The sequence below is a fragment of the Anser brachyrhynchus genome (genome assembly GCF_964034855.1).
Source record: "Anser brachyrhynchus genome assembly, chromosome: 19".
NCBI lineage: Eukaryota > Metazoa > Chordata > Aves > Anseriformes > Anatidae > Anser > Anser brachyrhynchus.
This window is the reverse complement of record NC_137712.1, coordinates 1096292-1114999: the sequence shown is the minus strand read 5'-3', so window position 1 is coordinate 1114999 and position 18708 is coordinate 1096292. Positions and strand designations below refer to the sequence as shown.

The window sequence follows — 18708 nt, the reverse complement described above, 5'->3', positions numbered from 1 at the left end:
CTAATGCTTACCTGGAAAGACTGTCGAGTTTCTGAGAGTTATAGCTGTTTTTGTAAGAGAAGCACAGAGATTTGCTTCAGGGCTGAGTGATAGATTCTCCTGCCTGGAGCATCCCAGTGTGTTTATACATGGCTTGTATGGCAGCTTTCATAAGACATTTACCCCATGATTTGCGATGAGCTTATGTGTGAATAATTAATGGCAATTAATCCTTAATTACAGTAATTAGGCAAGTCACAGGAAATTAAGCTGCAGCTGGAGAAGACCATGCCTGGGAAGAGAGGATTGGGGGCTGTGTGAATGTGCCATTCACTGACAACATTACGAGGATGAGCAGTATTCAGCAGCTTTGGCATTTCTATTGGCAGCCTTGGGTAGGACAAGAACGCTCAACATTAGCAGCAATCTATAGTTGTCTACAAGAGTTTTTAGTTCAAGTGCCAAAATGTTATGTTGCATATGGTGATTATCTAAGTTTATTGGTTGCCATAATTCAAATGGGTGTAATTGTTTTTGGCTTGATAGTGACATTAGAAACTGAAGCTTTTATGCGTTCATAGGTTCTGCTGGCATCAGCTATGGTTCAACTTCTAGAAACAATTCATCCAGGTTTGCAATTATGAAAACAGACCCTTTAACTGGCTTGAAATAAATGGAGAAATTTTCAATATTTAAAAAAAAAAAAAAAAGAATGGCAGAACTGGCAGTTTCTTAGTTGAGGAGCTAATTGCTTTATTATTAGCTGCCTTCTCCATTAAAATGAGGTTTGTGCAAGGAACAGTGTGTGCAAAGTGTCTGCTGGCTGGTTTGGGCAGTGGGACCGAGTGGGAGGGAAATGGAAGTGCTGGCAGGCGAGAGTTTGCAGACAGAAAAGCCTCATCTGAGAACATCTCCTGCTAATCCTGAGCAACTCCATTGTACTTGAAAGCAGATCTGTGCTAGAAGCCTTTTGCTCTGGGCAACCCACAGCGAGGCTGTTTTGCAGCTCAAGAGCAGCAGCCTTCCCCATCATTAATGTGCAAAGTTTTTAAACCTCATGATTAAACATGTTTCAGTAATTTACTAGGGTTCCAAGTGGTGATGTTTGTGCCAGCAACAATCTGGGGCAGAGACATGGAGGGAAGCACACATTAGTATCAATGAAACCTACAAAAAGCAATCAGTAATTTATGAGCTTATGGAAAAATGCCCACATGTTCTCATCAAATTATAGGGTTCCTATAATTTACTCAGTGACTACAAGGTGCACGCTCCCAAACCTGCTGTGGTGTGTTAACTGAACCTCTGATTAGATTTAATCCAAACAACTAATCTGTTAAAGGGTCCTGAATAAATAGGCGATATGGCCAGGCCAGGGTATTATTTCAGACTAAGACGACAACCGATGAGGAGGTCAGCCAATTACACGCTAAAAATGTACAGTAATCTGCTGCAGGTCAGGTACATTTACAGCTACCCAGCCTAAATACTGCATGTATGCCTTTGGGTGTCTGCACAGTGTGAGCATCTAGCGGGGAAGACGGGAGGAAGATCTCTTACATTTTAGAAATAAAAGCCTGTAGACAGATGTTTGTGAGATCTGTACTTGTTTGTAATATGGAAACGTGTAAAAACTTCAGCTCCTTGTATGTGGGACCTAGATCAATTTTTAATTTACTTGTACGCATGGATGACTCATTTGAAAAAGAAAATTGTGGCATCAGAAAAAAAAGACATTTCAGCGTGCATAGGTTGCTGCATTTATCTGTTTCTCCTGCACTTTGGAGTGGAAATAAGTCACAGTATCTTAATAATGGTCTTGATTTTATAAATGATTTTTCCCCTTGAAATAAGCAATCCATTCATTTTAATATGTAGAATTGGTTTGCTAGCAGGGCGACAGTTTAAAAAGACTTCCAACTGTGACACAAGTGCAACCATATTGCTTCCTATTACTCGCTAAGGTAGTTGTTTAGAAGAGAGAATGTTCTCCCTGGAAATGTTTAAAGTGCTGTAATTTTATTTAGGATAATGAGGATTTATAACAGTTTTACCATATGAAAACCTGCCTTTAGACAGAGCGAAATAGGCGGTTGTGGTTATTGAGTGTGCTAGTGGTGGGGTTTCGTGCGTGGCAAGGCGAAGGGAGGTATTTGTGTCTGGTCGTGCAGCGCATCCGTCACCGGGCCCAGAACATTCCCCGCTGCCGCGTGGGATAATTCATCACGAGCATGTATGGATTTCTCAGCTTTAATCGCTCTAGATGTTAATTAAAATCCCGTTTTATAGAATATTTTAATTTCGAGGTTTGCCCAGCTGTACAGCCTTAGCTCCGTTCTTGGGATAGAGACGCGGAATAACAAATAGCTGAATTAAGCCTAAGTGGGAGTTCGGGGGAAATGCCAGTCGGACGGGAGTCGCGGGCAGTTTGACCGCCCGGGTAAGCGGGATGGGCACTTCGGCGTCACGTGCTGCTTCTCTGCTCTCTGTAAGGTCGTCTACATTTATTTTCATTGTTAGGCCTTTAAAAGATTTTACCTCATTAAAAAATGTTTTCCTTTTATTACTAATAATGCTGCCTATGCAATGTTGGCCAAGCTGAGCTGGCACCAGGATACTGGCTTAACAGTACATTTAATGCCCTGTTTATAAATATAAAGAAGAAGGAATTGAACTGTTACAGATTTTATCAGGTTTTATCTCCTCACTGAAAATCTTAGCTCTCAAAACATTTCTAATTTCCCTTATTTGAAGGCTCAAACAGTTTCAAATTACTGCCCGTGGATTGTTCTTGACATCGAGAATGGTAAATTTGAGCTGTGGAAACGCTGGAATGTGTGGTGTGTGCTTTTCCTGAACAAGGGAATTCAACGGGTAAATTACAGTCATTTACTTGGAGTGTAATTTACTGAGAGCCTTTAGGCAAATGCAGGAGAAAGGACAGCAGAACAGAAAAAATAGCTAAAACAGGGGGCTCCCCCTCCCTAGTCACATGAAATACAATCTATATTCACGTGACAAGGATAATAAAAACTTTCTTATTTAAAATACATATCATTCATATTATTTTTTCAAATCATAAAGCAAGAATTTGTAAGTATGACTGATTTATGTGAAGATAAGATTTTAAATCATGCTAAATTATCCACACATCTTCTTAGCATTGTATATTTTGCATACGTCAGTATCTTCGTGCAATCATCCCATATTTGGAATTGATAAAACTGTTAATTTTATGCCTAATAACAGACCAAGTATCTGAAACTGTCATTGAGCTAAATGGAAATTGCTGTTTTCATCCTATGGAAATATTCAATATTTAATAAATTTATTAAAATAAAAATCTTTATCTAATGGAATCTGCAATGAAGATTTGTGCTTGAATTTTTATTTGAAAGTAGAGCATAAAAATAAATAAAAGTGAATGAACACTGGTGTATTTTTTCTTCATTTAAATGGTTAAAATATGGTAAAGAAGCGGCCAATGTTTTGTAATCTCTAGGCAATGCACATGTCGAATAATTCTCAGAAAGTATTCTGACCAAGGCTTTCCATGGCAAGCAGTGTGCATTGTAGTAATTGCTAAGCAAACAGAAGGCAGTGTTGTAAAGTGGTTTTGTATAGCATATTGTAATTTGACACTTAAGTTGTGCCCTGCATTACCCTGTGTCATAATTGATGGCTAAAGAAAAGCACATGCTATGCTAATCCTTTGTTAGAATAGCTTGTTAAATTGTGGTTGCCAATTTAAAATAAACTATGGAATGCTTGTCTATATTTTAAGGTTTGTAGTCTACAGTTTTAAACAGTCATTTTAAAGCTGTTTTTCAACTTTATGTTGCATGCACACTATTCTGCCTTTGCACACAAGGTCAGCATGTTCGCTAGTTTAATAGCAGACCATCAAGAACAAAATCAATGAGCTGCATGTTTCACACTAGTATCACAAGGGATTTTCCCATTTATAGCACATTTGTGTACTGATCCCAAGTTTAAAATGACAATATTGATGCCCTATTAGAGCTGTGCCGAAATGGACATTGTGCAGTTGATGCTAAAAGTTGTCTGAACTTGCTCTTTTCTCAGACTCGCGTTCTACTTTTTGTCTAGCTTAACAAATATAAATAAGCCAAAAGAGCCTGCCTGCACCAGCCGCACTGGAGGCGCTGAGCTCCCACGTTGCATGTTTGCAATAGGCGGAATTTCCCGACTACAGATTTCAAATCAAGATCTTTCGTAGCTGGTGCGAGGAGGATTATGAGACTGAGTCTAAATAATCATCTCCGTGCTGATTACTGAAAATAAAGTGGCATTATTGCTTATGGATGAGATAAGGCAGCTCTGCCCTGGGAAGATGCAAGTGCGAGTTCTGTGGGAATTTTATGAGTCCTGGTGCGGTGTAATCAGCCGCCACCGGCTCTAATGGAAGGATAGCTCCGCGATCCGCGGGGGGAATATATCCTGCACCACGGAGAGGAAATGTGACTTCTGCAGAAGAAAATGATTTAATGTTGGTAGAAGGGTTATTCATTTATAAGGGATTAAAAATGACTTCAATATAATACCTTTAATTTGTAATAATGGTCTGCGGGGCTGTTTCCTGTCTAAAATAAACCGTTTGACTGGCATGTTCATTTTGATCCGTTCAGTTGTATGGTATATTAGAGGGGATAAAGGTATTATTTTCAGTTACCATGTTTTCAATTAAACCTGTGCTCGGCCGCTGGCAGCAGGGGCTGTTGGGCCACCAGCGCCCCAGCCCGGGCAGCCGGACTCCTCGCTGCCTGGGGCATCGGGCGGCCGCGCTGCCAGGGGCTGGTGGCACGGCGCCGGGCAGGATGCCGGCCGCTCGCAGCACGGCTGCTTCTGCTAATTGCATTAACAGCAGTAACACAGGTAAACGCTGAAGTCTGGGGTGCACAGAAGGCTTTTGGGTGCAGCGGACTGCAAAAAGAAAGAAAATAATGGAGGCAACTTGCACTCGAGCTCTGTCCATAGCTAGCTGTGCCACTTGCTGTGCTGGAGCTCGGTGATGCTTGTGCAGCCCTGACCCCAGTAGCTGCGGTCGCAGGGCTCGCCCAGCCGCGGCGTCCGACTGCCGCAGCCCTGGAGCTCCCTCTGATACAGATCTCCTTCACAGGGCCTCTTCGGGGTGGCTGCGCTCATTTTGGGCACTAGTCCTAGACAAAGAGGGATTGTGACTGCACTGTGTGCAGCCCAAAGGCACGCAGGTGACAGAACACGATCACCCTTACTTGAGTTACCAGAGGTCAGCCTGTGTCCTCTGGCAGCGTTTGATTTGTCTGTTCGCTGGGGAATAAACAAACCAAGAACCAGCTCTGCCTGATTCAGGAGTAGGGGTATCATCAGTTTTTAGGATTTAATGATAGGTTTTACTATGCTGGATGCTGGTTTTGTTAAAGTTTCAGTTTGGGGGATCAGCAGAAAATCTCAGCCTCCTAGTCAAAAAAGGTTCATTTTCCGGACTTTGCAGACACATGAAAAAGGTTGAAAAGATGACCCAGAGTCTCCCAACACGGGAGGGCAGATAAGCAGAATCCATTCTTATTACTGCTAAAATTCTCACGCTTTTTAAATTAGCACTGATGGGGGGAGGAGGAGAAAGGAATCTGACGCATATTTCTGTGAGCCATAATATTAGCAGCTGGGAAAGGACAGCATTCTCAGAAGATCTGACCAGTGCTAGCATGCCTGAAAGCACTAGGCAATAAAGAAAGATTATGCAAAGACCCCCAGATTTAGAAAAAGGAGGTGTCTGAAAAAAAAAAAAAAAAACTGCTTGAAAATTTACTTTTGTTACAGATCAGAAATATAATACAGTGTACTGTGTACTAGTAGTAGGATACAAGGAGAATTAATCTGAATAAACAAATCCAGAATGGCTGTTGGAAAAATGTATGCTCTCATTGCAACGTTTGGTACAAAGTACAGATAGCTGAATCCTGCTCTGCTGTTTTAATTCTCATGTATTTAGTGTAGAACGGCTGTCGGTTTACTGGGAAAGGAAAAAACAAACCAACAGCAACAAAACAACAAAGCCAATTTTGATTGGAACAGGCGGGATTAAAATGCAGGATTATCCCTGCAAAGGGCTCTATCGGGTGTACGGCTCACTGACCTTTCTGAGGCACGAGCGTGTGTGGAGTTGTGCTGGAATAAATCCTAATGCCCGGGAAGTTCCTGCGAGCAGGCAGGCACGCACAAAGGAGCTTCCCTGGGCCGTGCTTCGCGTTACCTGGGATCAGTGGCGAGGGGTGTGCGTGTACGTTTAATTCCAGTTCTCAGCCCAAACAGTGTCTCTGTACAAATATGTGCTTGGAAATAACATTCCTATAGGTTCTGGTGATATAAATAATGTATGTGGAGAAGCTCATAAATGTAAGCTCGAATTTTCCTCAGTAGTTTTTGTTCTCAATCACCTTGATGAAACAATCTTGAAGGCGCTCTCCTTTTCGTGGCATTTGGAATGAGTCCCTGACAGGCTGATTTTCCACCCCTGTTGTGATGCTGCTTTCTCTAGTTAATATTCCTCTGTAAGTGTCGTACCAAAGTAAACCAAAGGAGCCCAGCTCATGACACTAAGGCTGCATTTGCATTAATTATGCAGTCAGGGCTGGTGAGAAAATGCTGTCACAGAGAGAGAGGCAGTAAATGAGAACCCTCCGAGTGCGCCTGAATGAAGAGCATTAAGTTCATTTACATGGGAGCAGGACGAGCCGCTCAGCCTGGGAGAGGGAACAATGGCATTTCTCTTGTCGGCTCGCCCGCCGTTATTGTTCTGTGGCTTAATGACTTAAAGGCAGAGTGGTTGCGCTGACAAAAAGACAGCTAAGATCCCTTTGGTATTAATAGTGGCAATAATAATTAATAATATCCCACTAATCGGGAAGCACATGCCAGCCCCGACTTGGCCTGACGGGAAGGCCGTGGCCTGGGCCACCGTGGGCCCCTCGCTCCCCTCCTGGGCCCTGCCGATGTCGGCCCCGCACGGCCTGCTGCCAGGCCGGGCAGGCCGGGAACAGAGGGGCCACAGGGCCACCCGCAGCCCGGGGACGGGGGTGCGTGGGGTGGGCACCGGGGGGCGGCGGGGCCGGGGTGAGCCAGGCGCGGGTGGCCTCTGCAGGCACCGCCCGGCAAGAGTAGGGATCTTTTTGTGTATTTATTTTCTGGTGATTTTTCGTGTGTTTCCAGTGTCCAAGGCTTTAGCGCCGTAGCAAAATTGCTCTTCTTGGTGCCAGGACAAATGGTTAAAAATGGCTCATTTCACCTCAGGAATTTCACCCCGTCTGCTGCCAAGAATGGAGGTCCCTGCTGATGGGGAAGTGCACCGAGTCTCCCTATGGCCAGCCCACATCCCAAACACTCGCTAAAATACCAGAGACTGCTTTGCCTAATACCACAAACAGGGGATGTGAAAGCATATGTGAAAATATTTACTGGCTGCTGTACTGAGTGTGCTTCACATGGAAATACGAGCGTAGAAAGCCCAAGTGCCTGTGCTGGTGTGGTAGATACTGACCCCCCTCCCCGGCCCACAGCAGCCAGCCGCCAGCAGCAGTACGTGCGCGTTCAAACGAGGGCAGCCCCGCTCCCCCCGCGTCCCCTTCTCCCACACGTCTCCGTGGGTGTCTGTGCGAAACGCAGTTCTTGCATGGAGCTGTGCTGACAATGATGCCCGCCCTGTACCACATTCAGATGACACCTCGGATTTTGCAGTACTCACTTTACAGCAAAGACTTCTTCAGATTCTTCTTCTGCCGTCTGTGTATGTATCATTTATAATCCAGAATGAAAGCAAAATTTGTGACCCAAACACTGATACAGCTATTGAAGGCATTGTATGTGGTTTCTAAGGAAAAATATTAATATCTATGTAAAATACTAAAGATGTGATCTTTGGTACTTTGATATTAAAAGATAGATCTCCTAATATTATATTACAATAAATTAGTTTGGGACTTTTTTTCATCAAAACATGGAGGTTTCTTTTAAAGTTCAAAACTTGTTGTCGTCTCTATTTATCTTCAAGACTTTCAGACACTTTAAACTGCAGTTGAAATTTAAAGTGACTTTTTTATTCATATACTGACATAATTTTCCTTGGAATGATTTATATTTCAATAATAGAATAATAGCTTAAACTATGTTTTGTATTCTACACTTTGGTGTCATTCTAGGCAGGAGGTGTCATCGCAAGATAAACTTTCACATCTGAGAGTCAATAAATTGTGCTTAAGTAGTCTAATGAAAATATTGCAAATGACTATATAGAGTTATATACAGTACGGATATGCAGTACAGATACATATATATGTTTAACAAAAGACTGTGTTTGATCATATGGTGTCATTAGCTTTGACACCATTGCATGGTACCAGTTTACAGTGATATGAATCCTATAATACTATATCATGCTTTTATCCACTAAATAAAAACCTGCCCTATGTTTTATTACAAAGTAGGTGGCCTGGAGGAAAAATATATGTATTCTTTCCTTTTGGAATAAAATATGCATTTGGGCTTCTCATTTCATCTCCAATCTGTGTTATTCCTTAAAAATGCAGAACTGCCTGAAGTCCTCTTTAATATTTAATTCAACAACTTTTTAATCTGTCATTATGCTGTGATGAAGTAAGCATCAAGTGTCGCTGAAAAAGATTAAATTATACTTGGAAATAGGAATTGAAATGATTTAGGGTTGGAGGCTGAATATTTGCTTTGCACAAGTAATAATAGTAGGAGCTTGGGTGAAGCACAGGTTTGGATCTGGCTCTAATGCCTCTGCCGATCCTCTCTCCCTGGTGGCTGCCCCTTGATTTACTCTGGCACTGCCAAGCTTTATTTGATTTAAATGGAGGTAGGAAGAGGAAATTCCACACTGCAATACATTAATTACTCTCTGCTACTTCTTACGCTGATTTTCTTTTTCTCTGTAAACATCATAAACTCTGATTCAGGCAACCCAGTGGATAGCTGTTTTGAGCAACCCTATAATTTCTTGTTAACAAGCTTATCTTAAAATGGAAAAGCAGGAATAATTAATATCTACCTCTGGAAGAATGGATGATGTGAAACAGTGGAACACTTGTTCCTGTCCATTCATGAGGGATGCCCCCATGTAACGAGAGGACTTGTGCCAACATCATCCAATTGCTTAACTTAACGCTTTCAACTCTCCCTTTCCTTTCTGAAGTCGCCTTTGAATTTTTCTGTCGGAGTTGCGGAGAGGAAAGAAAGTGCAGCATCGCGTGGCAACTGCAAGGCCTTTGGAGACCTAGATTCAAAATCTGCCCTATGTGAAGTGAAAACAGCACTGTTTGTGGTCCCACTTTGAAGAAAAGATATCTCAAAACACAGTTTACTATAAACTGTGAGAGAGAAGAGCTAGATGGTAGGAATACTATGGAAACTCCTTCGATGTCTACCTGTATTACAGGAAAGATGCACTTACACTACTTCAAGATTTAGTCCAGAGGCTGATATACCTTGCAGTCCAGCTTGAGAAATGAGACCACGTGATTTGTTTGCAATTCTTGCAAAACAATTCCTTCTTATATACAATATTTGAAACAAGAATCCTTTCTCTCTTGTCCAATGCATTATTTATAATTATTCTCCCTTCTTTGCAGAAATGGGAATATCTATATAAATAATTGATTGCAGTTATTAATTGGGGAACACACGGTACTTTTATACAACTTGTGTTATCTTATGGTGGTTCTGAGTGCGCCAGCAGCTCTGCATCTATCTTACACAGCAGGTCTTGGTCCCGTTCCCCATGGCAGATGCTCCTTGCCCTCGTGTGCGGGCGCAATGTCCCTGCCATCCCCTGCTCCTTTGTGCTCCACTTCCCCGAGCTCCGCACCCCGATGTCGGCACAGGGTCTCCTCGGGCTGGGTGGCCCCGCAGGCTCGAGCACCCCAGTGCAGCACTTCTCTGGGGCACGGCTGGGCTCGGGCTGCTCCCCGTGGGCACAGGGTGCCTGGCGGGGCCAGGGGCATGGCCACCCGTGCCCCCCTCTGCTGGAAGCTGCCGGTGCCCGAGTGCTGTCCTGGCATTGTGCAAAGGTGAATTTTGTCTGACAGGGACAGAACTTTCTTCCATTCAAGAAAGATGTATAACTTACTGTCAGTGAACAAGCCTGATGTGTGTTGCTGTAGAGCTGAGCACCTTTCAACCTCTTCAGACTGTAAATTCTGAGCAGCTGATATTTGAGTGTAATTCCTCTCAAACTGGCATTATTATTTGATTGCAATGAATTACCTTTTTTAAAAAAAAATCATAAGTATAAATTCACTTGACTGATCCTGCAAATTATTTATGATGTAGTGTTTTGGTCTAGGATAACCTTTTAAAATAAATCAGTTTTTCAATAATAGTTCAATGTTTGCCCACCTAATGGTGTTCCCATTAAGATCTGCATTTGTCACCAACCTGCCTTTTCAGCTCGTGCAGGAGACAAGTTACCGCCCCTAAACCCACTATGCTTGTAAGGTAAAGTAAATGCATGTCTTTGTAGAAGAATAAATAAAAAGAGCAAGCTGAGTCAATAAGCGGGTTCAATTCATGCCTCTAGCAATGGCGGACAGCTCATTTTGTAGATGTGGGTGTTTTGTTTACATTTATAATGCAGCTTTATTTAATGCTGACAGATATAGCTTGTGGCAAATGATAGTCAGAATGTATGAGCAGTCATAATGCTTCTGTCTTCTTATAGTGTGCTGCTGAAAATAAGCAGTTCACCTCTGTTTTTATTGAGGAAAGGATATGAGACAGCTATAGCTTCGTGAGGCTATTTATTGAGTTGTTTTACTAGCTGTGAACATGCCGCTTTATAGCAGTTGTGAAAATGGACTTTGCTAGTGTGTGGGAAAGGAAATAACATTGCAGTATACAAGGGTAGTAAAAAAACCCTCTATAAATAATTTTTCAGACTGAAGAATATTCTCATTTAAACAGCTAGAGAGTCTGGTGATTTTTGCCAGATGCCAGCCTTCCCTGGAATGGTATTGGGTTACAATTGCCCTATCAAACGCTATTAATATTTTAATGTGAGAGAATAAAATTTAGATAAGTCTTTTCAAGCTGAGGTGTTCAAAAGCTTTGTATGGAAAGTTTTTTGTGGTTGCTGAATTCTGTGTATTTACAAACCCATCAATATTTAATAGAGCGGTGTGATCTTTAGATCCTCGGGTCTGGAAAGAAAGAGTCCGCCGTCTTTGGCAAAGCTTGCAAAACGCAGGTTTAATTTGGGCTTGACGTGACTCTGTGCTTTATGCTGATGCGCAGGCCATGCGTGGCTCCCGCGTGATGAATGCTCACATGCCGGGTGATGCAAGCGAGCCGTCTCCGTGCTCTATTTATAATGCCAGGAGCCGGGGACGGGGCTCAGGATTCAGGTGGCGCTTTGCAGGCAGAGCTCGCGCCCAGGGCGCTCTGCGGAGGGCGGCCGCTGTGCCCTTCCCACCGCCCAGCGCTGCGGCTCCCACGCGGCGTGCCCACGGCCGGGCTCGTCCCCAGCCGGGCTCCCCAGGGCGCTCCGTGGGTGCTGCCTGGAGGGGCCGGGGCACCGCCCGTGTGCGCGGGGTGCTGCTGCTGTGTGCTGCCCGGCTCGTGGTGTCTGAGTCTTAAATATATATGGTCCGGTATTAAGGATTAGACAGGATTTCAGGAGTTCACCGCCTTTTCTATTTTTATTCACATGTTCGGCAGCAGCACGGAGGGGCACAAATCATTTTCATGTATGCAAAAATAATTTCGAAAATGGTATTAGTCTCAGCAGGTGAGGCCTTTTGTTTCTTCCATGTTTATGTACAAATTCCTAGGGAACACTAAATATTAAATTGAAATAACCCTCCCTTATTATTACACAGCTATGGATTCAATTTAATTCTCCTCAGATAAGGTTTTTCTGGACACGTATTTGCAATTGCCTGTCCTGTAAATACAGTTCAGGCTACAGCCAGTGGCTCATTCCTACCTGCCTTTTCTGCAGGAAAGGCACTGTATTTATGTGCTTTCAGATTTTTTTGGATGTAGACACTTTCCTTCTCATTCTCATTATGTTTATGGATTGCAAGAGTGCTGTAAGATGTCCCCCTTCCCCCCTTAACTGGCCAGAGAAATGGGTTAATCTCTCCACAGAGCTATTCCTTTACTTCACCACCTGTTTTCAAATCCCAGTTACCAAAGGAGGGAAAACAGAGAGCCCGATCCGAGCCTGAAGGCTGTGGGGATGGAGAATCCCCGGCACTTATTGCACACGGGGGCTAAGGCTGAAAATAAAGGGTGAAAATGGGGAAGAATTTGCTATGCCTGTGTTTTGTTATGGCTGGAAAACAAGATAGCTCTTTAAATTGCATCACTACCATTTGTATTTTATAGCCACCCAGGATTCAGACATTTGGTGCTGTTGTATAATGGCTTCTCATGGAGAGCACAAGGACTTTTAAAACCTTTGCTGTCCTTCTCTAGCAAAATACCCCAGAGATTCAGAGGTGAGATTGTAACCTGCCAAAATTTTACATTTTATTCTTTACACTAAGGAATTAGTCTAATTTTTATGAAAATAAATATATGGTCTAGCTCTCCTAATAAGACTGTCTCCACTGTGTTTAAGTAATAATCATTTATTGTTTAAATACAGTAGAGGCTGTAACAAAATGCTGTCAAGAGCCATCACACTCATTAACCTGCCAGCTAATTAGCCTCCTCCTGCCTGATTGCTGACAAGTTCTTCAATCTGAACCTATCGCTGTTGTGTCAGCACTGAAGCACCAAGCGAAGTGGAGGAGGGCTCCATTAGATGTTTGCGAACAAAGTCTGTGCATTAAAGGTTTGTTTTCTGCACTCCAACAAATGTTACAGCATTAATATTCTCAGCTATAATTAAATAGGCAACTCTTAATTATGGTAATTAGTGCATTAACCATATATTTCCTAGCGTCACTCCCAGGCGAGGCTCAGAAATTCAAGATGAAAGCCGAGGCGATGCCCATTGCCCTGAGCTGCTGTGAGCGGAGAGGTCGGGGTCTCTCTTTCCCCAGGCAGGGCAGCAGAAAGAGAAGCCTTGGCACCGGAGACCTTGTGCTTAGCATTGTGGAAACACCTGTAGAAATACAGTGAATGCAAATGTCGTCACCCAAGTAGTCCAGGTTGTAAGCCAGTGCTTTGGCAGGCTGTCACAGCAGCAGAGCAGAGCAGATTGCCCATGCTGTGGTCTCCCAAAATCTGTAATGGGTCACTCAAGTCTTCTCTCTTAGCGAATTCAAGAAGTGAATATTTCAGTCTCAGTTTATTGCCTTTTATCTTCTGTTCACATAACAAAACCAACCTGTGAATTGCCGTAATTTGCATTATTGTGCCAGTATTTGAAGTGCCCTAGCAGCAGGTTGACAGTGGGATGCATGTCCCCTGTGGCACGGAGAGTCACTTGAAGGACCCAGTGGACAGAGGCATGAATTCAGAAGATCTCCAGTCTGTCTGTGCTGCCTTGTGGCACTGTGTTCAGAGGGGAAAGAGGTCTCGATTTCCACACGGGGAAGGAGGACAGTGCAGGGAGGGGAGCCAAAGGGAAGGTGAGCAGAGGACTTTTCTGTCCATAGCACCATGCAGCACAGGGCTGATTTCCTGAAAAAGGGAAAACTCCTAGCTTTGTGGAGTGACCTAACTACCTCTGGTCTTCCTTTTCATCTGAAGAAACCGAGGCGTGGGGAGAAGTGGTTTGTCTAAAATCACACTGCAGTTTTGGCATAGGGTCAGGGAGGGAGCTGTGTGCCCCATTCACCTCCCAGCTCCTGCTGTAGCGCTCCTTTCCCTTGCCCGGTATCCAGATCCAGTCTGGATTTTGCGTGACGTGAGCCTGGCTAGTACCTGCTCTGCTTACGCTGGCCGTGGTGGGAATGCTTTGGAAATCAAAGCAAGGTCAGTGCTAAATGCTGAACAACCAGTGAGTAAAGGGCTGGTACTGATCCGAGCTAAATTGGAGACATAAAGATCAAATAAATGTAAGACCAGATCCCAGCACTGAAAGTAAATTATCCCAGCGAGGCCAGGCAGGAGGTTCTGATGAACCTCAGAGCACCTGCAAATGATGCTGCACGTTTCTTTGCATGCAGACGCACCAGGCCAAAGCAAACACCTCCGCTTGAGTCGTGCAGAAGGGAACCTTTCCAATCAGTCCTGAAACCTGTCTCCAGGTTTATTGCCTTATTTCAGGGGGAAGGGAAGTTCTGTCCTGATGTTTCTGGTGTAAGGCAGCAGTTTTTCAGGCGAAGCAGTTCTTGCTGCTTTCAAAGGGGGAAAAGGTGTTACCTTGATATTAGTGTTTTTTCCCTGCCTAGCGCATAATAATTCTGTATGTATATAGTGAAAACAGAGATAACCCAAGGCAAATTTAATTTCAGATTGGGTTTTTGCTTAATGTATTATTCATAGTATTATTTATATCATCACTTAGACATATCCCTGGCAATAAATTGAAAACTTAACTTTAACAATAACGGTCACCTCTATTTTGGGGCAGTGGTGGGCTGGAAGCCGGTGGCTCCACTCCACCACGCTGCCAGGGTTTTAATAAGAGAGGGGGCTGGGGGAGGGGTGTTTAATGAGGGGCTGGGGGGGTTGTTTTGCAGCTTTCTTTTTCCCCCAACATTTTTGCTGCATGACCTGGTTTTGCATTTTTCTGCATCTCTGTTCATCTAATTAGGATGTTCTAAAAAGACCTGGACCACTTATTGTACAGAACTGTAGCCTGTGGGTATTTAATAAGGAGCTTTCAGTGGTACATTTGCATCTTTTGCTTGGGGTCTGAATAGCGAATTACCTTAAAGATCATTAGAAGCGTTGCTGTATTGTTAAAATCAGGCCACGATATTCTAATGACAGTTTAAAACTTGAGGCATTCCCTATAACACAGTTCACCCCAGCATAATTGTGTGTTGCACGGATGACCCTGGTATAAACTGCCGATACTCCCAGCTCCTTCTGCAGCGTGCTGCTGCCGGCAGGTTGGTTTCCACCCAAACGCCCAGCCACCTAAGGAGTGCAGCAGCGACAGCAATAACAATGAGCATTTTGCTTGTTGTGTGCACTCAAGTGTGCGGCTGTGACACTGTACCCAAAGCCTCGCAGAGAAGAGAAGCGCAATTTGGAGCCAGTGAGCAGAAGGCCGTCGGTGCATCCCGGCCCAGCGGCCCCGCCCGGCCTGGGCGTGCTGCCTGCCCGAGAGGCCTCGGAGCCACGCGTGGCAGCGGGCCCTGCCGCCCTCGGGCACTCGCTGGGCATTCCCAGGCCTCGCTCAGCACTGCCAGCGATGGGGCGCTCCCCGAGCTGCCTGCACCAAGCGGCCACGCGGGCTGGGAGAGCTGAGGAAGCAGCCGGGGCTCGGGCAGCCCTGGGGCAGCCGGGGCCAGCGTGAGCAGCGCGGCCGTAGGGACAACGGCCCGAGACCCTGCCCAAGTCCTCGCTCCCAGAGGAAGCCCTCTTGCTGTCGGCTCTGTTTCCACCCTTCACATTCTGTATGGGTAGCCTTTGGGGCTGCTCGGGTCATGGCACAACTTGGAGGAGTTTCCCATGCATCAGCCTTGCCAGCTGAGTGGAAATGCCCATGGACGGTTTCCCTCGCTCTTTATTACAGCCGAGACAAGTGGTGGTATTTGTGTCCGTCATCGGAGAAGTACGTGCCTTATTGGACATTTCCTAACTTTCTGGTTATTGTTTCCAAGCAACAAAGGTGGCCCCCAAAATCCCTCAGCCGAGGCTGGGCATTCAAAGGGGCTCCAGCGAGTCGCCGCGGGCAGCGGGTGCTCTTTTCCACAAGTAACCCATCCCTTTCTTTAAAAAGGAAAGTTTTATTTCCGTATTCTATTAATGTTGAACAATTCAAGGACGAAGTCAGTAAATAATTGTCCCACACCCAGCGGGAAGCAGAAGGCTTCCCCCTGTTCCGCAGCAGCCAGCCCTCTGGTGCCGGCCGGGCCGGGCCCTGCGTGGCCCCGGCGCTGTGGAGGTGCTGGGCCCGCGGCCCCCGGGCCCCCCTCACAATGAAGCCCCGTGCTGTCGCTTCTTCGCCCTTCTTGCAGCGCTGTCAGGTTAAATGTTACAGAGACCAAAACCCTCTTTGTCTTGAGGAAACTGCTTTATTTGTGGCTGAGAGGGGTGGCTGAGCAAAGCCCGAGCATGTACTTTTCCTTGAATAAATAAATGCGAGCGGGGGAAGCAGGGCTTTGATGAAGTCCTGTGCTGAAGAATTACACTGAGAAATGAGCTACGTGCAGGTGAATCAGGTGCTTGGGCAGGTGAATGCTTTTAGACGCTTTCTAAGGTTAAAACTGCCAGGAGTAATCTGGTGGTTTCGTGGAGGAGCTGTTTGTGCAGAGAAGAATTTCTCTTTAAAAAATTCAGTGTAACCAGCATTATTTTTTTCCTCTGGGATCCCAGACAATGAATGCACAGGCCTGTTCATTAATATCAGTTGTCTTCTGCAGGGAGTATCCAGATTTGTCGTGCCAGGTTTTAAATTTTTAATGTATTACCAGTTCTTACGCGGAGCAGGCCTTTTCTTTGTTCTTTTTTTGTACTAATACTGTTTTGTATTCAGCCTTGCTCTCGTCTGATACATCTCTTAGTGTCCCTTATAAAAGCTCTCCCCTGATCAGTGCCTGTTAGGTTTGACAAAGTCAGTCTTTGTGAGTTTCTACAAATGCACGCTCCCAATTTTCTTTTCAGGAGTGGTGGGTGCTGTTTGTGCAGTAATTGCTACATGCAAATCTGCCACGGGTTTGGCGATGCTCGTGCCGTGGCTGCGCAGCGTGGGACCCAGGGCTGCGGCATTCGTCACCGCTGCGCGCCCACGCAGCAGCCTGGGGCGGGTGAGCTGTCACCTCCCTGGCCAGAAACGGCTCCGAGCTCGAGGGAAGGAGCTGCAGGAGCAGAGCCCCCAGCCTCCACCCCTGTCCTCAACCCTCCTAGGAAGGCGAAATACACCGGGTGGAGAACGGCTGAGAGCTTTTCTAGCTTTTATGCTTCAGAGAAACTTTTAGCTCAGCCTCTTCCCCCATAGAAATACTCCCATGTGTTTGTTGCAGAAGTGCTTGAGGAGGTGGGGCGGAGGCTGCGGGACCACGCAGCATGCCTCGGTGGGCTGTGCTCTGCTGCCCTGCTAATTGTGGCGCGTGTTGTGAAGACCCCCTTGGGCGTGTTCTGGGGTGTGATGTGCCAAGTCGGACCAGACCACACGATCTGCGTGACAAACTGTAACTCTTAAAAATCATGCTCGTAAACATAAATAATTAATCACATTATAGTTTTTATCATCCTTTTCCTTCCTAGCAGTGTTAATAAGTAGCTCATCTTCTAGCAGCACCTGTTAAACCCAAAGCTGTCAGTCTTTATTTTCCCCAGAGAGCCAGAGAGAAATTTGTTATGCAATAATTTCTCTTTTACTTTCTGATGTGACTTCAGTGTGTTTTCTATCGATCTGTGCATACACAACACATGAGATTTGTGTCCTTTATTGGCTTGTTTGGTGCAGGCACTCAGCCACGCTGGGACGCCATGGCAGGAACCGGTTGCACCCATCCCTCCTCCTGCCCCAGCTGGAGCCCTCCACCACCTGTGCCCGGAGACCTGTCCTGGTGGGTGGCTCTCACCTGCACCCCCCTGGCACCACAAGGCCTCTCATCTCCCGGTGGCCCCGGCCCATGCGTGAGGGTCATGGTGACTCCGTGGGTGCTTTGCACATCACGCGGCGGCACGGGGTGGTGCGAGGGGCTGGGCAGCTCTGTGTTTCGGCAGCGCACGTGGGCCTGGAGCTGGGCTCCCTGGCAGAGGATGTTCATGCATGGCTGCACCTGCATCTCCCTCGCATCAGGGACGGAGGCCACTCTTGTCATGTTCCTGTGCTCCTCAGGGTCTGTTGGCCCCTTTGGGCTCAGGGCTCTTTGCTCAGTCTGCTCCAGCCGGCCATTCCCTGCGTCGCTACCCACGCATCTTGGCTGCGGATGCCCTGCTCCGCTCGGTGCCAGCGGTGCCACGGCGCAGGAGGATGCTGCACAGGGCTGTGGCTCCTTCAGCGCTGTCCCTCTCCTCTTCCTCAGTTTACAGCCCCCTGAAATTCCAATTTAATACCCATGCAAAGAGGGCTGCAATAAATCTTGTAGTCAGCATTAAATATTGTTTGTTTTAGCTGCCTTGCACTTCATGTTTCCCCTTTTAAGGGGAGAGCCATTACGAAAGGTTAGATTCACAGTTAGTGGCGCTTTAGCTCTCCCTTTTGAATCAGTGAGGTTGCCGTTTTATTGCTCTCTGACTTGCACTTCAGTGATGAGAGTAAACTAGCATCAGATTAAAGGTCAGCAAATCCCATCAAAGAGAGGAATATTAGGGGCACAGATAGTTGGAGAGGCAGCACACCACTGGGTATTGACAGGGTGATTCCAGGGTATCACTCAGCAGAATTATAGCTGCCCAGAGAGTCAGTACTGCTTTAATGAGCCTGTGTGAAGAGGAAGAGGGTGGATTTATGTAGTTCCTCATAATTTTCTGTAGAGACTGTTATTGCAGACATTCTGTAGAGTGTTCTGGTCTTTCATTTAATTCAAAGGTCCTGGAGCTTATCCATCCAAAGATTCCTTTCTGTTAGCTGAAATCAAAGCTGACATCTCTGCCTTTACCACCTGAAGTACCCGTTCTGGGAGAGGGTTTTCC

General features: G+C 45.6%; 1 protein-coding gene and 1 long non-coding RNA gene across 13 annotated transcripts in view; one reads left to right on the top strand and one right to left on the bottom strand.

Annotated features, from left to right (window-relative positions):
• PBX3 (PBX homeobox 3) overlaps positions 1–18708 on the top strand; it is a 114715-nt gene that overhangs the window by 66115 nt on the left and 29892 nt on the right. The window lies entirely within an intron of this gene.
• The window catches only part of LOC308180197, a 37310-nt gene that overhangs the window by 9977 nt on the left and 8625 nt on the right, over positions 1–18708 (bottom strand). Inside the window, exons 1-2 of one of the 2 annotated variants that reach the window (XR_013940806.1) lie at positions 6119–18708; positions 12–271 (exon numbers count right to left, since the gene is read on the bottom strand). The exon at positions 6119–18708 is cut by the window's right edge and continues 8609 nt beyond it. This is a non-coding gene — a long non-coding RNA (uncharacterized lncRNA). Of the gene's footprint in view, positions 1–11 lie in introns of both variants that reach the window. The other variant, XR_013940805.1, reaches the window with a different exon arrangement.